The 20,813-nt window shown below is 45.1% G+C and overlaps 1 protein-coding gene across 8 annotated transcripts in view; it reads right to left on the minus strand.

The window, feature by feature from the left end:
• The window catches only part of KCNJ15 (potassium voltage-gated channel subfamily J member 15), a 73,779-nt gene that overhangs the window by 36,085 nt on the left and 16,881 nt on the right, over positions 1–20,813 (minus strand). For 4 of the 8 annotated variants that reach the window (XM_029938957.1, XM_029938949.1, XM_029938958.1 and 1 more), the window contains exons 1-2: positions 5,066–5,087; positions 696–778 (exon numbers count right to left, since the gene is read on the minus strand). The exons of 3 other annotated variants lie outside the window; for them this stretch is intronic. The gene's annotated coding sequence lies outside the window, so the exon portion shown is untranslated. Of the gene's footprint in view, positions 1–695; positions 779–5,065; positions 5,088–20,813 lie in introns of those variants that run through there. One more of the 8 variants, XM_029938950.1, reaches the window with a different exon arrangement.

Below are 20,813 nucleotides of genomic sequence, written 5' to 3' on the forward strand. Positions count from 1 at the left end.
TAAGAGCCAGAATAGACATCGTCTTTCAAAAGAATTATAAAAAACTATGTAAAATGAAACGCTGCAAGGTCCTATTGATTCCCAGTTTCAAATGTGAAGTGTATTTAAAACTCACATTTAATTCTGAGGTCACAAACAAGATTCTGCCACTCTGGGCCTCTGTACATGTAGTTTGTGGTTTTTAAAAAATAGATAAAACTTGGGGCACTTGGTGGGTGGATTGGTTGAGCATCTGACTCTTGGTTTTGGTTCAGGTCATGATTTTATGATTTCAGCTTCAGGTCCTGTGTCTCCCTCTCTCTCTGTCCCTCCCTCCCTCACGATCTGTCTCTGTCTCTCAAAGTTAATAAATAAATAAACATTTTAAAAATATATAAAATTCATATAAAGCCAACAAATGATTTAGTAAAATTGCCTCTTTGAGGTATGCCTATATTTTTCTTTCTCATCTACTTTTTATGTCATGTTATATTTTACATGAGTGTATGTGGATGTCTCTTTGGAAATCCACTTAAATCGTTAGAGAATGAGATGGATATAAAGAAACAAAGAGGTGAAAAGTAAATACATTCTTAGGGGCTAACTATCTGTGGCTATTTTGCAACCCTGAAGGCTGGCCAGTCACCTACAGGGATGGTTCAGGACCCAAAGGTGCAACTCACAGCCAGGGAGAACATGAACACTATAACATGTACCTCGCTACCGCACACCAGTAGTAGTCTGAACAGGTGTCCCCAGTGTTGCTGGATGAAATATCCATCAAAGGAGTGGATAAGCGCTGTAAGAAAGCAGAAGGCAGGAGACAGTTCTGTCGCCCAACATGGCTGTACCACATGTGACTCACAGTTAAAGCCTAGCTCTGCTGCAGGACTTCTCAGAGCTTTAGGATACTAATGATGACTGTAGAGTTCCAAGGGGTAACTATAGACTCAAATAGATTTCTATCTAAATATAAACCTTATTTTTTGCAGGGTGAGAGTTACGTAGAACTCTCTGCAGGACTCTTCGCTTGTTAGAAGAACCTTCCCGGACAGATGATGTTTTACTGTCTACCTTGATTGTGGTTCAGGATACTCCCTCCTATCTTTTGGCTGGGGGAACCACTCTTGCCCCCAGAACTTGGAGCAAGGAAGTATAAGGCCAACACCTAGGTGGTCCCCCCAAGGTCCCAGGAGACAGAGTCATAGAGGTGCTGGAGTCACGTTTTCACCTGCCCTTACCTCCCACTGCAGCTTTGGGCTGGTTGGGAGAAGCCAGTTCTGCCCATAGGGGCTGGGTGGATTGTGGTATCCTAAGGGTTTCTTTTCTTTTTTTTTTTTCTCATGTATATTTATTTTTGAGAGAGACAGAGTGTGAGTGGGGGAAAGGCAGAGAGAGAGAGGGAGACACAGAGTGTGAGTGGGGGAAAAGCAGAGAGAGAGGGAGACACAGAGTGTGAAGCAGGCTCCAGGCTCTGAGCCATCAGCACAGAGCCTGTTGCAGGGCTTGAACTCAAGAACCATGAAATCATGACCTGAGCTGAAGTCAGACACTTAAACTACTGAGCCACCCAGGCATCCCTTGAGTATATCTTGATCAGATTATCCCAGCATTTGTATTGATAAGAATTGAGTCACGTGACATAACACCCAACTCCTTGTTTAAGGAGTGTTAAGACCAATATCTCTATAATAACACTTTTTTTGGACACTGTTTAGAGGGCAGTTTGGGGGGATGTTTCATCTTTAATATGGACCTCAGGTGGAAATTACAGATCTTAAATTCATTAACAAGACAAAATATTGACAATAAAGCACCACCGTATGGTGATATTGTTGGCACTGGAATACTCTCTCTATATCTACAGTTTCATTATTAATGTTCACACTAGATACACACCCATGAGGCGTTTGTCACTTGCATATATATGTCTGTGTCTCATGTTTCCCACTGTTTATATATAAATTCTTTCCATGGACTTTTGAAAATACAAAGAAGACAAGGCGGATTATCATCCTTTAGTATTTAAAGAGTTCTAGACAAAAGAAGCAGGCGCCCCTAGTGGGTAAGGGGGAATGGCGTTTTTAGGAAGAATACGGATGATGTCAAATTTCAAGATGTTTCAAAGCAAAGGACAAACTTTTCAAATGTGTTCTTAAAAGGTAGGAAGAAAGGGTAACTCAGAAAGTGAGAAAGCCAGATTTGGGGTGCCGATCTTGAATTGTTTGGCAGTGCGGAGTAGGACGGAGCAAGATAGCAATGTGCCAACATTTGAAGACACAAACATCTCAGAGTGAGAGTGTTATCTGGCATGGTAGGCACGGGTTTTGCAAGCATTCATGTGGAGAAACGGCATTGTTAACTGCTGGCAGAACTGAGAACGACGTTAACAGAAACTGAGGCAAGAGGTTCTCCCTTGCAACCATGTCAGAGGGGGTCCTCCAGCCTGTTAGAAGAGAAGCACATTCTTTTTTTTTTTTTTAAGTTTATTTGTTTTTGAGAGAGAGAGAGAGAGAGAGAGAGAGAGAAAGCAAGAGCACAAGTGGGTTGGAGTAGAGAGAGAAGGAGAGAGAGAGAGAGAGAGAGAGAGAGAATCCCAAGCAGGCTCCAGGCTGTCAGCATAGAGCCCCATGCAGGGTTTGAACTCACAAACTGCATGATCATGACCCGAGCCGAAATCAAGAGTCGGATGCTAAACCTACTGAGCCACCCAGATGCCCTGAGAGGCACATTCTTGATGCCTTCAATATCGAGCTAGATCCTAGGCTCACCCCTAGCATGGTGTTCTTCGAGTTTTAACTTGAGTGCACCACGAATTTCCGCGCCCACACCCTCTGTTGGAGGAAAAACAGAACTCTGATAGCAGCTTGCCCTTGGGCCTAGTAATAGCCTGAAAGTTTGGCCACAGCACAAGGATCTACATTGCACGGCAACCTGCCAGGGACATGAGAAACATGGTATATATCGCCAGGATCGATTTTCCATATATCACCGATCATTAGATATGCGCAAGCATGATAGTATTTCCGCTTATCATTTTCCAGTGACTTAGAGGGCGGCCAGCAGTTAAAATTTACATAAGCGAATGCGACCGTTCCCTCAAAGATAAAAAGTATTGGGCCTTTATTATGTATGACAGGGTGGATTTAGGTAATGACACTAAGCTTCAGGATGCCTCACTTGTGCTAAAGCTTTGCATCTAATTTTCTAGTCACATTTTTCCTTCAAGGGGGCCCCCGAATTGTATATTCTTCAAGCTCCACACCATGTTGATGAGCCTCTGGTGGGCGTACTGGAGAAAACACACAAGAATCTCACAGTTATCAGCCCGACACCAGAGGGCAACTTCAGCCAAAATTGGATGTGGATTGAAACCCAAATCTGACTACTACGTGGGTCCTCCAAACAGCCTGAGAATCGGATCTCTACTCAGAGGCCTCCCCTCTGTATTCCAATGGCCTCATGCTGATGCATAATCCCAGGGCCACGGTCAGGTGGGGAACCCCGAACCCTGGATGGGGGCATTAGGGGCCAGGGCAGCCCCCTGGCCCTTGACTGAAGCCACAGGCCCCGCCCCGGAAGGAACTGCCTTCTTCTACCCCTTTTCCTGTGGATCAGTACATATCCTGAGTGCTCTGAATTTGAGCCTCAAAGTTGCCGGAAGAACCAAATGAAACACTTATTCCGTTGCCAATTCTTTGCAACATTTCCTCCTGGTCCTCCGTCCGGAGGCAGCAGAGACACGCTCTTCCACGTAATCGTTGATCGCTTCCTACAGACAGGTGTGGTTTGTATCAAGTATGGACACCTTGTCTGTCTCCTGTCCCGACTGTGATGCTGTGAGCATGATTAGGCATCCCTGGCTCATGTCCATATCATGACTAAAATCCCTGTCATTTTGAGCTCTGGAGTTTTTGGTCTAGAACCACAGACTGTTCTGGAATGAGGCCACACGGGACCCTCTAGAGTCAAAATGGATTGTGGCGACTATGGGTTTATCAATCTTTTCATCTGTGAAGGCATCCTGCCCCTGGAAGGGGACACAGGGGCACAGACCCCTCATGAGCTCTGGTGACCTTTCTTTAGAAGACGCGTTTTTGGCTGAAATGCCCTGGGAATATGGTCAGTCCATGCGGACTCCAGTTGCATCCTACTGAGTAGAGAAGCCCTCACCACTGTCCGTATTAACCCACCGCACACTTTGCAGCAGCAACGTGGATTTTGTGCCTTTTCCCCCTTTGACCTCAACAAAATGACACTCACAAAATAAAACTTTTTTCCCAGAACATGTTTTTAACATGTGATACATTATTTCCTCTCTTTCTGTGCCCTCCATGTCCCCTGTCAGGGTGGGAACGCAGGCTGCCCCCGTCTCCTTTAGTGGAGGGAAGGTTTGGCATTTCTAGAACTGCCTGTATAACCCACATGGGGAAGCTACCTGAACAGCATCAGAGAGCTGGGTGTGTTGCGTCAGGGCTAACTGCTTCCTGGGCCACTGCATCTTTGAGGGGCACAGAGCAGGGCTGTCCCACGACCCAGCTCTGCCACAGCCCCATGGCCAAGGTGGATCTTTGACATGGAGGTGAAGGGCAGAGGAGACAGAAGGATGGATAATAACCCCAGTCTGATAGCCTCTCACATCTGTCCATGAATACACAACACCCTCTTCTCTGCAAGCATACAAAATAACAGTAACTCTTGCCATAGCTTCCTAACTATTTTTGAACTCAAGTTACTTTGACTTGAAAGAATTAAAACACATTTGGAGATACCCAATTTTGTCCAGTGTGAGGTGCTTAATTGAATTACTACAGGCAGGGCGGGGGGGATGGGGCAAGGGACGCTGGTATGGCTCAGTCAGTTGAGCGTCTGACTTCAGTTCAGGTCATGATCTCACAGTTCATGGGTTCAAACCCTGCATCAGGCTCTGTGCTGACAGCTCAGAGTCTGGAGCCTGCTACAGATTCTGTGTTTCCCTCTCTCTCTGTTCCTCCCTCATTCACACTCTGTCTCTCTCTCTCTAAAATAACATTAAAAAAATTTTTTTAAGTGCTGCAGGCGAAAAGACAGTAGCTGAATTACTTACATATTAAAAGGTGTAAGAGGGGCACCTGGGTGGCTCAGTTGATTAAGCATCTGGCTTCAGCTCAGGTCATGATCTCTCAGTTCGTGGGTTGGAGCCCCGCATTGGGCTCTGTGCTGACAGCTAGCCCAGAGCCTGGAGCCTGCTTCAGATTCTGTGTCTCCCTCTCTCTCTGACCCTCCCCTGTCCATGCTGTTTCTCTCTGTCTCTCAAAAATAAATAAAAAACATTTAAAAAATAAAGGGTGTAAGAAAGGATTAGGGAGGTTTTTACGCCTTGAACAGGGGAGAGTCATTGGTGCCCTATCCTGCTTACGGCGCCGCGTGTGGACCACTTGCATTGGTTCTAAGCTTCTGATGCGGCCAACAGGCAAACACAGTCCCCAAACCACTCAGGACTCTGACGTGAGGTGTGTGAGGAAGCAGCGGATTGCTTCACGTCTCTAACCAAGGAAGGGGGTGCAGCAGGGGAGGCTGTTCGAAGGTTTGACATTTTCTAATTACGTCTGAATCGCTTGCTTGTCTGTAGTCGGTGCCACACATCGGTGGTTTTCTTGTACCAAGCATGTTGCTGTCTTTCACATGTATAATTACACACACACATGCACACGCACACACTCATTCACACACACCCCAAAACGAGAAAGCGCAGCCCTTTGGATCTCTCCTCCTCGCCAGGGCAGAGCAGGAGCCCTGGGTGAAGGAGCCAGCAGACCTGCTTTTATTGGCACTCAGGACCAGATCGGGAGGCCCGGGGTCACACTCTTGTTCCCCGCAAAAACACGCTGTCTGCTCTGGTTTGAAGTGTGAGGGGAGGAAATTGGGAAAAGAGCACTTTCCGTAAAATGACCACAACTGTTGGTGGAGGAGGCAGTGGTAAGAGGGTGGGAGGGCTTTTTAAAAATGTATTTTCCTTAAGCTTCCAGAATCACAACATACAACCAAGTGTGTTCCTGCAAACCCCCAATGACTTAGGCGTTTATTTCACTTGGGGAAGACCTGTCAGCTCCGTTATTTGATTAACATTTCTGAGGTATTGATGACCCGGATCTGGTTAAATTCTTCTCTTTTTAGCTTTTAGAGAAGACTTGCTGTGTTACCTCTGGGCCACTCCCCACATGCTCACTGATTACATTTGCAGTTAGAAAAGAAGAAAAACTGCTAAAAAAACAAAACCAGAAAGACAAAACACCCAGGTAAGGAAGAGCAGAGGGAACCCTGCGTGAGGTAAGTGCTTGCTTGTTCTCCCGGCAAAATCCCTGATCCTTTGCACAAGGGGTGGTGTGTGAACACGAGGGGTGGCTGCATTTGACTCTTTTCTTTGGATTCTTAGGACAAGTTTAAATCGAGGGAATATGTCACCTAAGGCTACGGTGGATCGTTACACAGTTGTTTAAACATTTACAAGACGGGACACAAGATCTGGGAAGATGGTGCGTGCCTGTGAGTGTGATTTTGAGGTTTCAGAGAAAGGACTTTACACAACATGTGTTATTTTCTTTTTTCAAAATTCTTCCTTTAGGTAAAAAAAAATAAAATTATAGTATTTTCCACTCAGAAGAAATAAACCTGCAGGCGTTGAATTGAGTGAGACACCTAATTTGGATCTCTGGTTTTCTCAAGTTGAACATTGCATTTCGTGGTCGGTTTCCCAACCTGTGGCTTAAAGAAGTGGGGAGGTCAAGAAACACCTCGTTGAACCGCAAGTTCGTATTTCCTCCGGGCAGCTCAATACGGAAGTGCAGGGAGGAGATAAAGCACTGGCTTCACGGAGCGGTGTGGAAATTTCACTCAGAGGAGCACTGCTTCGCTGAGAGCAGGGTGAACTCCCGGGAAATCACGCAGGGTCTAAGCCACATTACCCGCCGGGTTGTGCACCGGGTTCAGGATGCTTCCAAAGCCAGAATTGTTTACCTTCCTTCCACCTACCATGGAAAACTTACGGAACTTGTTTCTCTCTCTCTCTCTCTCTTTCTCTCTCTCTCTCTCTCTCTCTCTCTCTCTCTCTCTCTCTCATAAGGATAGGTAACAGATTTTAAAATATTCCGGTAAGGTTTCGTCTTACGGCAATCTACCCTGACTTGTCCCGGACAAAGGAAACAAACAGCCAGAGAACGACCCAAGAACTATCTAATCACTGCAAATCAGTACCAAACCCGCTCTGACAGCCACCGGGAGAGAAAACACTTGCAAGGAGAAGCCGGAGTCATTCCTTCCCTCCACCTAGATCACTTACACCCACAGCAAACAAGACAACATCTGGATATGGTCTCACAAGCAAGAATAAAAGCACTTTTCCCCCCTTTTGCCCCATCATTAAGTAAAAAACCCGTTTTCCACATGCAAACAGCACTTGTAAATTTCCCCCAGATAAGCTGGGAAGTTTTGAATGATTTAAGTGAGTTTTAAGAGAATCACCACCCGTTCATTGCCTTGGAGTAAAGTTTCTCAGAAAACTCTGCAGTCGGCTGAGTGCCCGGGTATTGAGCGAGGCGCATACCTCTTACCTGCAGAGATGCACCGGGCTCTTGGCTAGATGGGGAGGCAATGACCTGGTAAAGAACCCATCCGGGGGATGCAGGTCGCCTTGGGAAAGAGAGGTGTTTGGGGTTCTCTCAGAGTGAAGAAAGGTCTCTCGCTGTTCGCTGTCAGTCAAAAAACTAGTTGGTACAAGTTTGAGTAGGATTTACCTGAAGGAACTGAAGAGAGGAGGAAAGAGATTGGGAGAGATTGAGCAGAGGGAGGAGGGACCTGGAGGGAGGAGGGGGGGGGAGGGAGGGAGAGAGAGAGAGGGAGAGGGAGAGAGAGGGCTCCATGATGTCAGCAGTGTGCCTTAAGGAAATCTACAGACCAGCAAAACATTCTAGTGGTCACCCAGCCCCGAGTTCCCTCAACACCTGCAGGAAAGAAAATGAATGTCCTTTTCAAGAAAAGGGCCAGTTAACCTTTGAGGAGACTTTGGCCACTCTTATCAAAGCCTTTTTTGTTTAAGACCCCTTTGCCTACATAAACCATAAAAAAGAACAAAACAATCTCTTCCAGCCAGCTCTCCTATACCTCCTCTTCCTCCCCCGACTGCAAATGAATACTAACAGACATCCCTGTCTCTTGGGAAAGGCAAGGGAGACTGTATAGAGAACACATATATTTTATACATATATATATAAAAAAGCAAAATGTGACAGAGAAAAACTCTGTTTTTAGCTCAATCCCCTTATGGTACGTTGATTTTTCCTATAACCTCTGTGTTCTCTGATCAGAAAGCATAAAGAAGTTGGATGGCTATGGGTGAGATTCGGTTCTTCTGGACCACGGAAACTGGGATTGGGGTTTCATGTCAGACTCTGGCTTCCAGCATTTGTGCGGAGTCTAGAGTTTTTATGAGAAACGGCCCGACTTCCATCCTTGAAGCGAAGGCTAAGGGGAAGACTCAATCTCTGGAAACGGAGGCAGAGTTTCCTTCTGGAACATGGTGGTATGCCTTGCCTACACCAAGCCATTTCTTGGGGCCATGATGCCAAGGGAGGCCCGTCCAAGGCCCTTGTGGGTCTCCAGGGTCCCCATGGCCAGAGTGTATAGAGGGGAGCCCTGGCAAACCTTAAGAGGACGACTTTGCCACAGGCACCTTCCCCGGTGAGACCCCCTGCGTGGGTCCAAAGGCACGGCCAATGGAAGCGACGGCCATCTGTCACGAAGAAGGTGGTGGCACCCTCACAACCCCACCTCCTACACGGACACCTCAGTGGGGGCAGGGCTCTGCAGCTGCTTTACGCTGGAGGAAAGAGGGTGTCACTGGATTGATCTGTTGGAAGCAAATGATATGTCCCCTCCTCTGATTTCTGGGGTGCAGGCTGCTGGTCATCATGCCCTGTGCTCCACGCTGGGTACAGCTGTGGTTTTTCAGGGGGCTTGAAGGGCTGAAGGTTTATTGTCCTTTTTAAGGAGAAAGTCTGAAACTCTCTATTTTGTCTCACGCTCTCCCTTGACTCCAAGCTCTGGTGTAAATCATTCCCTTTTTTCTGACTCCCAGTGGGAACAGTGCACCCTACCCTTTTGTCCTTCTCTTTCCCAGGAAGCAAGGGCCTCCTCCTTTGCCTGCAAGAGTATGGTGGACCCTCAGAGAAGATGCTGGGCTCCCAGGGTCTCAGGGCTTGAGAGAATGAAGAGGACAAGGGAGGCACAGATGCCTTCTAGCTGGTGGTCTTACCCCAGATCCTAGAATCTGGTGGACGTCACAGGAGGCTAGTATGCATATCCCGCATAAAACAGGTAGGGGGCGCCTGGGTGGCTTAGTCAGTTGAGTGTCCAACTTCAGCTCAGGTCATGATCTCACAGTTCATGAGTTTGAGCCCCCCATCAGGCTCTGTGCTCACAGCTCAAAGCCTGGAGCCTGCTTTGGATTCTTTGTATCCCTCTCTCTCTGCCCTTACCCTGCTCATGTTCTGTCTCTTTCTCTCTCAAAAATAAAAATTAAAAAATTTTTAAAAATAATAAAACAGGTAAACACAGAGGTGGAGAATAACAAGAAAGGGGAAATCCAACTTCAAGGTCTGACTATATCCTACTTCAGGTGATTTGCACAAGCTGTCCCATCAGCCCAAAACGCTCCCCATCAGATCTTCATTTACCCAGTTGACCCCATTCAGGACTTAGCCCAGAGGCACCTGCTCAGGGAGGCTGGGCCCCTCATCTCATGGGGCCCCAACCCAATTCCTAGTTCTCTCTTTCACTCCACATGTCACTTAGCACTGCCTGAATTGAGCCAATTCTTTAATCATTTCCTGCCAGTTTCATTTAGAACTCAGGTGCACCTGTTGTGTTCACTATGTGTCCCTCGAGGGACACCTGGCACCTCAGAGTCCCTAAAACCACTAATTGTCATGTGGATTTGTAAATGGACACTGCAATTTGTTACCAATGAAATGTAATTCTTATTTTCTTACCCTTGAGGAATATTTCCAGTCTCAGCTTTAATAAACTAAAATTTGAAAACTTATTCTCAACTTATAAAGTTCTTTCAGAAATGTTATTAATTTGATGGTCAGGCCAAAAAGGCACGATTAGTTGCATTGAAGGGCAAGGAAACCAGAGAGGTTAAGTGATTTGCTCAGAGTCGCAGAGCTGGAAGGTGGACAGGGGTGAGGCTGAAAACAGTTCTCTCTCTTAGCCCATGCATTTTTCATTAGGCCACATTTTTCTCAAATTTGTCTATTGTGGGCATACATATGCATGTGTCAATTCCTTTGAATATCAAGTCATACTCTACATGAATGATAATCATGGTCTAGTATTCTGGCTTTAGTTTTTATAGGACCATACACAGTAGAGCTGATGTTCATTCATCACACACTCTTAAACATGATGAAAGACGAAAATGAGTTCAAAATAGTATGAATACATGAAATAATTTAGAGGTTAAGACAATTAGATGTTGAGGTTGTAGGTATGACAGAATTCACAAAAGGTGGCAAGGCATTAAAAATGCAAGACAAAGTGTTGAGGAGCGAGTCTGAGAGTTCTAGACAAGTATCTATGAGATTACTCTCACGGGGGCAGACCTTCCCTAGCATGTGTTAATAACCGAACGATCTGATTATTTCTGATGCTAAATGAGAGAAACAGGACAAATTATTAATCTTGGCAGAAAATATTTTGTGTCACCCAAGCTCCCTCCTATGCAGTGAGTGAAATCTGCTTTACAACCCACTTCTAAAGAGGAGGGTCTGGAATCTACCATTAGATTACTTCAAAGCACATAGCTTATCATCTTGTAATTGAAGAGGGTCAATGTCATTGGTCTTTTAGCCTAAAATAAAAAATAAACATGAATGAGTATTCTGTAAATCTTTCTTCCTCCCTCCATTCCTTCCTTCCTTCTTTCTTTCCTTCCTTCCCTTCGCTTCCCTTCCCTTCCCCTTCCTTCCTTTGTTCCTTCCTTCCCAGTTAATTAAAAGCAAGACTCTCACATGTGTCAAATTTGGATGTAGTACACATCTAAAGTTTAAATTTTCATCCATAGTTCCAAAATGATGTCTTAAAACTGGACAGAAAAGATCACAAGATCTAGGTCTTTCAGGAGAGCCATTTTCCAAGAATAATTTCCAAAAAAAAAAGGAAGAAAAGAAAATGCTATAGTGCTTCTAATTCTCATCTTGGCTTTGAGACATAAAAAAAACTTTCAAGCATAATGAAACGAAATAAGTACATTTTTACCTTTGAATAGATCTACTTAAGTTGCATTACATATGGGACTGTTTACGGAAGATCATGTCAGTTGTTAAAACTTCCTGGAAGCTGCCTATGACTCCACTGCTTCACGTGCCCTGCGCAGGGTCACCAGGATGTGGCCAGGTGCCTCCTTTGCTCACACAACTCCTATCCCAGAGGCACGTAAAACATCCCCCCTCCCCACCTCCTCCCGGAATGTAGGTGAGTCATGGGGAATGAAGAATGCACATTTCAATCCTTCCAAGACTCTGCAGGACAGAGCTGGGGCCCTGCTTGCCTTTGACCTTGCCAATGGGAGGTTTGCCTCAGGCAGTTACAGGGCTGAACTCTCTTGGAGTGGCTTTCTAGAAGCAGGTGTTGCAACAAGGATGCACTCGGGATTTATTCAAGTGTTCTTGGAAGTACTTTGACTTTGACGGGGAGAAGGGGAGGCAGGCAGTGAAGGGATGAAGTTAAGGAAGGGGACAAAGTTAGGCTCAGGCCAGAATCTGGAGAGGGGCTTGGAGTGAAAGTAGGATCTTAGATAAGGGAGCTCGGCTTTACTGCCACTGCGCTGGCCACCATTGCTAAGAGGAGAAGGGCTGATGGGCCATCCAACTTCCCTGGTGCTCTGGTTTTCTGCCTCTGCCAGGAAGTGTCTCTGTAAGTCTAAGGGCCGCCTTAAGGAGATGGTGGATGGGGGTGAAATATTTTCACCGATCTGGGGCAGACCACCAGGGGCTTTGATTCTTCCTGTGAATGCCGGAAGTGATCCGTCCCTTCCACTGGTACAATGAGCCCTCACCCCCTCAGCGCCCACCACCCTCCTCCTCTGCTACATCAGTTTCCCAATCAAAATAAAATTGGGGATCTCAGCACTCAGATTTGGAATTTATCTTAAGACTCACATGGTCAGGGGCGCCTGGGTGGCTCAGTCGGTTAAGTGGCCCACTTCAGCTCAGGTCATGATCTCACGGTTCATGGGTTCAAGCCCTGCATCAGGCTCTATGCAGACCATTTGCTCAGAGCCTGGAGCCTGCTTCTGATTCTGTGTCTCCTTCTGTCTCTGACCATCCCCTGCTCATACTCTGTGTCTCTTGCTTTCTCAAAAATAAATAAATGCTAAAAAATTTTTTTTAAGACTCACATGGTCAGTTCCTCAAAGTCCCAGGCAGATCCCAGCAGGGCCCTCCAGCACTAACAGAACACTTTGCTACTGAGGCCATGTCGATTTAATTGATTAATAACTGAACTGGGTGCCTTCTCTTTGCTACACTGCAAAGACCTCAGGTCCCAGGCCTGGAGGAAAGTGCAAGATTGGGAAGTAGCTGACTATAAACTGGTGATAAATGCTATATGAACAAAGTATTCTAGAAGCCCATAGGAAGGGCAATGGACTCTGCCTTGGAGTTTGAAGGTTAGGCTTCCAGAGGAGGGAACAACTGAGTTCAGCTGATAAGGTTTTCATAGGCAGGGATAAAGAAGGGCTGTAGGTGTTATGGAAAAAAGGAACAGAACAAAAAATGGTGAAGGTGGAAAGAGCCAAGTAATCTCACCTGTGGGACAACCCAGCAATGTGGCTCTAACCCCATTGTTTGGATAGCAAGAATTACAAAAACAAAGATGTATTCAGTTGCAGAATCATTAAGGGCATTTCATTAAGTATGAAAGTATATAGATCACTGACCTTAGTATGAACCCCAAGAGCCTGAAAGGTACCCTTCTCTTAGTAACAGCAGAAGAACATAGAGTCTGGGGCACCTGGGGGGGGTTCAGTCAGTTAAGTATCTTCAGCTCAGGTCATGATCTCACAGTTCGTGAGTTCGAGCCCCACATCAGGCTCTGTGCTGACCATGCAGAGCCTGCTTGGGATTCTCTCTCTCTCTGCCCCTTCTCACTCACACTTTCTCTCTCTCTCTCTCTCTCTCTCCCTCTCAAAATGAATAAACTTGAGAAAATAATAAGGGCCACATTTTTGTTTATTAACATTAACATTTTGCGAATGTTAATTTTTAACTAAGAGATCGAAGCTCACATTTGTTAACTATCATTTCTGCCTCCCCTTCAGACATTCCAGTCACCAAGTAGAAGTGGGCTTGCCCCAAACTCCCTCAAGCCCCATTTTTTCAGGGCAACTCACCAGCTCTCCAAGCTGTGTTCACGCAAACACCTCATGTCCCCCTTGTGCCCTCCTGCCTCTCCCACCGGGCACCTCTTCACGGAGTAGCTCTGAGGGAGAGATTATGTTCCAGAAAGGAAGCAAGAAGAAGAATCAGCAAGGCTTAGTTATAGCTCAAAGGAGACTACAGCTCATCCTGTCCAGGTTCTTGACATTTCGCATTAGACTCCGAAGACTGGAGAGTGACCTTCACAGTGTCCACAGAGCCTGAAATTCGGGATCTACACCAACATCTCATTGCAGGTTCTCATACCCTGTGCTGTACTATGCTAGTCCCTACTTTTACACATGTTTGTACCCAGATAATTTCTTTGAATGGCAGAACCTATGTCAAAGCTCATATTGGTGTAAAAAGAGCTGTGGGCATCCATGTGAGGCCATCAGGATGTGAGGACAAGCTATTTGACTCATTCTCTCCCCCAGATTTGGCTGATGGGCCTTGAGCTTCAAGCTGGTAAAGCGTTAATAGAACAATAAGAATAATTTCTCCAAAGTTCCAAGCATAAGCGGCTCTCCTAGTTAGTGCACACTACACCAGATCAGGCTAGAAGCAAAATAGTGTCCCCAAGGCATTTAACTCGGTGTGGAAGCAGGTGCCAGCCCTTATCCCCAGAGCTTGCTCTTCGCACTTTGAGACTTCAGTGCCTGGTCATTGACAATACATTCAACATCTCGGCAGAGACGGGGATCTCTCAGAAGAGAATCATTCTGCCTTTCAAGGATTGTGACCAGTTCTAGTGTTCTCTCTCTGCTCCTCCTTCCCATAACATGCCATGTGGCACAAGGTCCCGGCTGCGTTAACTTCTTCCTGCCAGCTTGCCTCAACCCAGAACTCACAAGACACTCCTTTTTTTTTTTTCTTAATTGAGGTTGAGACACATGGGGAAGCAGATAAATACATGTTTGGCCCTCTTCTGTTGAAGATAATCATGATCAAACATGCCAAGTTGGAGTTTGAGGGCCTCATTTAGGGTGAGGAATGTGGCTGTTTTGTGTTCCATGAAGGCCCTGAGAGAGTTTTGAAATTATGAACAGCAGAAAATTCTGCAAAGGAGCTTAACAAGCCAACTACTTGAGGTATAAGGACTACCAACTGGAAGAGTTGGCAAGGCAAAGTAATGGTGTTTCTGTAAACCCCATAGAAAAGCTGTCTTCATAGGTAAGCTTTTCCAACTTTTGTGACAAGGCTGGTTACTCCTTAAGACTGTGAAGGATGACCTCTTGCATAGAACAGGTGAATGGCCCTCACTGAATTACTTACATGGACATATGTTCTTGAACTTGATTTCATCTATTGTGTTATTTAAAAATTTTTAATGTTTATTTATTTTTGAGAGAAAGTGAGAGAAAGAGAGAGAGTGAGTAGGGGAAGTGCAGAGAGAGAAGGGGAGACACAGAATCCAAAGCAGGCTCCAGACTCTTATCTGTCAGCACAGAGCCTGATGTGGCGCCTGAACCCATGAACTGTGAGATCATGACCTGAGGTGAAGTCAGACATCTAACCAACTGAGCCACCCAGGCACCCCCATTTATTGGTTTTTAAACCATACCATAGGACACAGCCTCCAAAATAGTAAATCATTTGCTCTGTTAACTCTTCTAGCAGATTCCCAATGACCTGTCTCCTCTTGTCCTTAGGTTTCTTAGCAGAGGAGCAAGTGAGTCTGAGAGCAACCTGTGCTCAGTCACTAGAGATTTCTCCATTTTTCTACCACCATTCCCAACAACAACAACAACAACAACAACAACAACAACAACAAAATCCTCCTCAGGAAAACATGAGGGCTTTCTCACATGCTTCTTTAATGGATGGCACAAGGGGCACTTAGATGGCTCATTTGGTTAACTGTCTGACTCTTGGGGACACTATTTTGCTTCTAGCCTGATCTAGTTTCGGCTCAAGTCATGATCTCACAGTTTGGGAGTTTGAGCCCTCATTGGGCTCTGTACTGCCAATGAGGAGCTTGCTTTGGATTCTCTCTCTCCTCTCTCTCTTCCCCTCCTCTCCTCTTACCTCTCTTACTGTCTCAGAATAAATAACCTTACAAAATAATAATGGGATGGCACAAAAATTACCCCAAAAATTCAAAAGTTACTTAACAGAAAGGAACCTCCGAGTTATTCCTCTGGAGTGTGAGTGACCATCTTCTGGTTTTCCCATGATTCTCCCTCTTTTAGCCCTGGAAGTCTCATGTCCTACAAAATCCCTTAGATATTTTGCAGTCAACTGCTAAATTTTCAAAACTTAATTTGAAAATAAAATTGTTAGTTGAGGCATGATATCCTAATTTGTTAGCACTGACCAGACCTTTGCTAAGGCATTTTGTGTGATACAATTTGGTCAAATGGGAAAATGTGCTCCTTAAAAAGATAGACACAGGAAATGATCACCACTCTTCAGGGGACTAGACACCTTCCTTTAAACCTCTGCCAGAGTTAGTTGTTGATTCCAGGCCCTGACCTGCAGCAAGGCTCGGGTGTTTGTGAGGTACAAAGCACCACTGATGTGAGCCCAATGGTGATCCAGTTTCCCCTTGCCTTATTCAAGTTGGACTTTGCTGCTTTAGCTATTGTTGGTGCAACCTTATATCTCATGTTGAATACACGCGATTTGTTTCTGGTTGACCGGAGATCCACTTTTACTAAGCGAATGGTGGCGATTCCCATCAATGAAAGGTGGATGGTAGTTTCTGGGTTTCAGTGTTGACGGTATGGGCTGGGAGTTAGGGAAGAAACATCTCTAGGGTAGAGTTACCATCTCCAAGTCATTGCGGCCAAAGTGGTGTCACCTTCCTTGCAAAGCCTGACCACACCACTGATCTGGCTACGTGTTACGTGCATTGGCTCACATCTTCTATTACCATCTCATTACTATTTCATCTTGAACCAACTATATAGGTAATCGGCAAGGTGAGACAGTGAGGTATCCACAGCCCCAGACCTATCTCTACCAGATGGGCAACTACAGCATTTTATACACCGGAGACTTGGAGAATCCAAGATCTGCATTTAGAATATTTAAAATAGAGTAGTACAAAAAATGGTATTATCACCCTGAATAATTTCAATGATCAATGTCTTCCTTGGAGAAGACAAAAGCAGTGAATATTTTAGTGATTGCTCCTCGGTTAGCGATAAAAAAGTCACCCAGTTGGGGTGCCTGGGTCATTCAGTCTGTTGAGCATCCCACTCATGATTTCATTTCAGGTCATGATCCCAGGGTTGTGGGATTGAGTCCTGCAGTAGGTTCTATGCTGAGCACTGAGCCAGCTTGGGATTCTCTCTCTCCCTCTCTCTCTCTTTCTCTGTCCCTCTCCCCAGCTTGCATACTCTTTCTCTAAAATAAAATAAAATAAAATAAAATAAAATAAAATAAAATAAATCACCATGTCAATGGGGCATCTTTCTTTTTGGGCTAAAAATATCAAAGGACAAACAAGGAATGTGGTTCCATTTGCTGATGCAGATACTACCCTTCATCACTGCATTGCCTCAAACTGTCCCCACCCTCCCTCCAGACCTCACTTGTTCTGACACTTCTTCCCTGAGATTTTGGTTTCTGAGCACACACAGAGCCTCTTTTCCGCTTCTTCCAAGTCCAGTCCCTGGCCCCTGGTACAGCCCACTGGGTGTACATTGCATGTTTTCTGGCTTTTTTTTTTATTTAGCAGTTATTGATATTATTATGCTTTAACTCTTTCTTTCATAGCATCCTGAATCACTTCCCTATGAGCCCATACAGCTTCTATCTCTGATAGCCACACAGAAGAATGCCCAAAACATTCGAATTCTACCTCAGTACCCCTATTTCTACATGACATAAATGCACTTAAGACTCACTTTAGACATTTATCATTAGCAAAATTGGGTAAACAACTAAGGGTTTTTACTTTTGGATCTTTCCCATTGAACAATTGTGCCTTTTGACAACTATTCTGGTTATTGTGGAAACACTGAGAGATGCAAATTGGCAAAATTAGGCAAAGTGAAAGATCCTAGCCCAATTGTCTTAAACTCTAAAGGACTTCACACCGAAGATGGAGCTGGAGTGCAGAAAGAGGGTATCGGGCACACTTAAAATATCAGCCATAAACCCTATCTATTCCTTGTCAACGTCAGAAGAGGGCACAGGCTGCTTAGGAAAACACTGTCTGGAAGGTGCAGATCTACCCAAAGCTACACGTGTGTTAAACAAAAAATGGGCTTGAAAGGAAGACCGTCCATGGTCACTCTTGTCCTCACACGGCCTTTCACCTTATTAAGTGCACTTGTAGATGCTGCCAAGTCATCAGCAGAAGAGATGATAAAGAATGCCAATAAAAGGATGTGGTTTTTAAGGTTTTTCTTACACTTATTTATTTTTGAGAGACACAGAGTGTGAACAGAGGAGGGACAGAGAGAGAAGGAGGCACAGAATCCGAAGCAGGCTCCAGGCTCTGAGCTGTCAGTACAGAGCCCAATGCGGGGCTCCAACCCACGAACCGCGAGATCATGACCTGAGCCAAAGTTGGACCCTCAACCGACTGAGCCACCCAGGCGCCCCGCGTTTTTTTTTTTTTCTTCTTGTTCTTCTCCTTGATGGTGCAGCCTGAATAAGAGAATCTGGAGAATTCTGAGGTGAGCTTGGGCTCCTGAAAGCCAGGCTGTGCCACCTTCACCTCCCTCGATGGCTGATAGCACCTATCCAGGCTGGAAATGGCTGGACTGGATTTGCTTTACTCCCCCACTAAAAAGATATTCTTTCGGATATTCCACCTTCATGTATTTATTTTTGGCCATATGCTGGAGGGCATTTGCTACCTCCATCATCTGTTCTGTCCCAGGTGCTCTGATCCACCACTGTGGTCACCCTCCTCCAGAGCAAGCCTTGACTGAAAACTTGCTCTTCTTCATACTACTTCTGCTGTCAAATTTCTGCTAATCACTGAACCCTTGCATTTGCTAACGTCCCTTCTGAAATCTGTGTGTACTTACTAGGCGGCGGCGATTCCAAAGGCACAGCCTTACGGTTTATCAGTCAATAAATAGCACCTATCACCCACCAGAGCATGCGTACCAATAGGAACACTTGGGTTATCGGCTTGGACTCACAGTGATCTCTTTGGCAAACAGCGTCATGTTTTGTTTTTCAAATCGTTTAATGGTATATCTTATCTTACTCATCAGCTCTCACTCTGCAGTGTGGAGACCAACAGAAAAAAATTGAACCCAAACTGTAATCCTTGCCGAACTGTGATATGATTTCTTTCCAGCAAAACAGTACACTGGAACAGGGAGGAAAGTATAGGCTTAGTCTCAGAGAGGCATGGATTTGATTTAAGAATGTACTGACTACATGACTAGGGGTGAGTTAACACACTGATCTGATCTGGTCTGTGCACTAGTGAACTAAGGAAAGTAAATTTATCTCTGGGGGTCATGTGTGGTGTAGATAAGGGAGAGGAATGTGTCTGGTTCCGTGGGCGCTCTGTCAGGGGACCCCCGGGGAGCAGGGCTCCATGGGGAAGGTGACTGGTGTCAAGACACTCTTCCTGCCCATTGCACTCGGCCACTGTGACAGGACACTCACTTGTTTTGCCTGAACCAACACCCCCACTGATGGTCTTGTGCAAATCCCCATTTTAATACCTAGATTCTCTTTTCTTCTGTGTTTGAAACAAATTGTGGGACAGATCAATTGTGGGATACTTGGACTCCCCCAAGATCTGCTCTGTCTTTACCAGTCCTCATGCAGAGACTGCGAGTCAGCCTAAAATATCTCAAATTATTTCATTCCCCAGAAGTCCTGCTTCATCTTCCAAGGACAGCAGTGTAGCTCTAAGGGTGTCGGGGCTTTTTTGAGTGTCATACTATGTTTTCTTTATCAAAAACCACTTGACTAGTCAACTAGTTTATATTACTTGAATAAATAAGACATAATTAGCTTGTTCCCAGAAAACGACTTTTATCATGCCAGTTTTCCTAAAGTGCCCTGCATTGCAGTGATAAGCTATATGGTTTTTGCCACCGAGTTAAGCATTGTTTCTTGACTTTCATGGGACATTAGTGTTCCCATAAATCAAGCATAAGAATCTATCTCCAATCTTGGTGATATAACCTAAAACAATATTTGATGTTATGCAAACACCTCTTTGGTCTCTTGTTTGCTTCTGACATGTTGACTCTGCCTGATACTGAATCAAGTACAGATACAACTAACTTGCTTATGTGTGCAAGTGAGGAGGAGCAGAGATATGGGGTGGGGAATGACGGACGGTGCTCCCTGTTCCTTGTGATGCAATGCGCTCCCACCAGCAGCAAGTATATGGTGGAAACCTGGGGTCGTGGAAACCACGTGGGCAGGGACAGCAGGGGGCCAAACGTGGAAGTAGCCATACTGGTCGGTTCACTGAGTCCTAGAGATGGAATTTCAGTTAAGAGGGAAGCCTGCGTCAGCAAGGTACTGTCTGGTTTTGTTAGGTGTTGGTTTTGTTAGGTGAGTGGTGAGCAATGGAAAGCTTCTTCACACTGGTTCATGCAAAGCCACAAGTGTATGTTCACAAGGCACACAGGGAAGCATGGTGATGCCGGCACAAGATGAAACACGCATGGGAGAGACCAAGGCTATCTTTACTATGTGTAAATAGGGACATTGGATCTTTAGTTTGTAAATGTTTTTTCTGATTTTTAGGTTTGTTTTCTAAGGACATGTAATGAACAAATGTTAGGACACCCAATGTCAAATAATGATGTTGTATTTATATTTTTTAAAGGGTCACTCAGTCAGTTAAGTGTCCAACTCTTGATTTGGGCCCAGGTTATGATCCTGCAATCTTAGAACTGAGCCCTATGTTAGGCTCTCTACTGACAGCACAGAGCCTGCTTGGGATTCTCTCTCTTTTTCTCTGTCTGTCTGTCTCTCTCTCTTTCTCTCACCTCTTCCCCCGCTCTCTTTCTTTCTAAATAATTAAACATTAAAAAAAACTCCTTTATTAAAAAAAAAACTCTGTCACCAATTTGACAATAATGACACCATCTTTCTTTCCACCTGCAAGCTAAGTGTGGGAGTGACCTTGGGGGTCTTGGGAGTATGGTATACTTTATTAAATCTATCTATCCTCTGTCTGTCTACCCATCCATCCACCCATCTGTCCTTCTTCTGATTTTCTGATGGAACTTTCCGTTTTTCTTTAAATTGAATGTCAGGAAAACTTCCAATTTAAAATGCCTCATGTCAGAAAGACTAAGTTCAGGTTTGGTTCTCAAACTTACATTCATACTATATTGTGAAGACCAAGTTTTAGAGGCAAAATTTTGTGGGGTAAGACTGGTTCTACCAATCTGATAGACAAGTAAGTAAATACATGCCCCTTCAACACACACACAC

The sequence above is a fragment of the Suricata suricatta genome, chromosome 5 (assembly GCF_006229205.1).
Source record: "Suricata suricatta isolate VVHF042 chromosome 5, meerkat_22Aug2017_6uvM2_HiC, whole genome shotgun sequence".
Lineage (NCBI taxonomy): Eukaryota > Metazoa > Chordata > Mammalia > Carnivora > Herpestidae > Suricata > Suricata suricatta.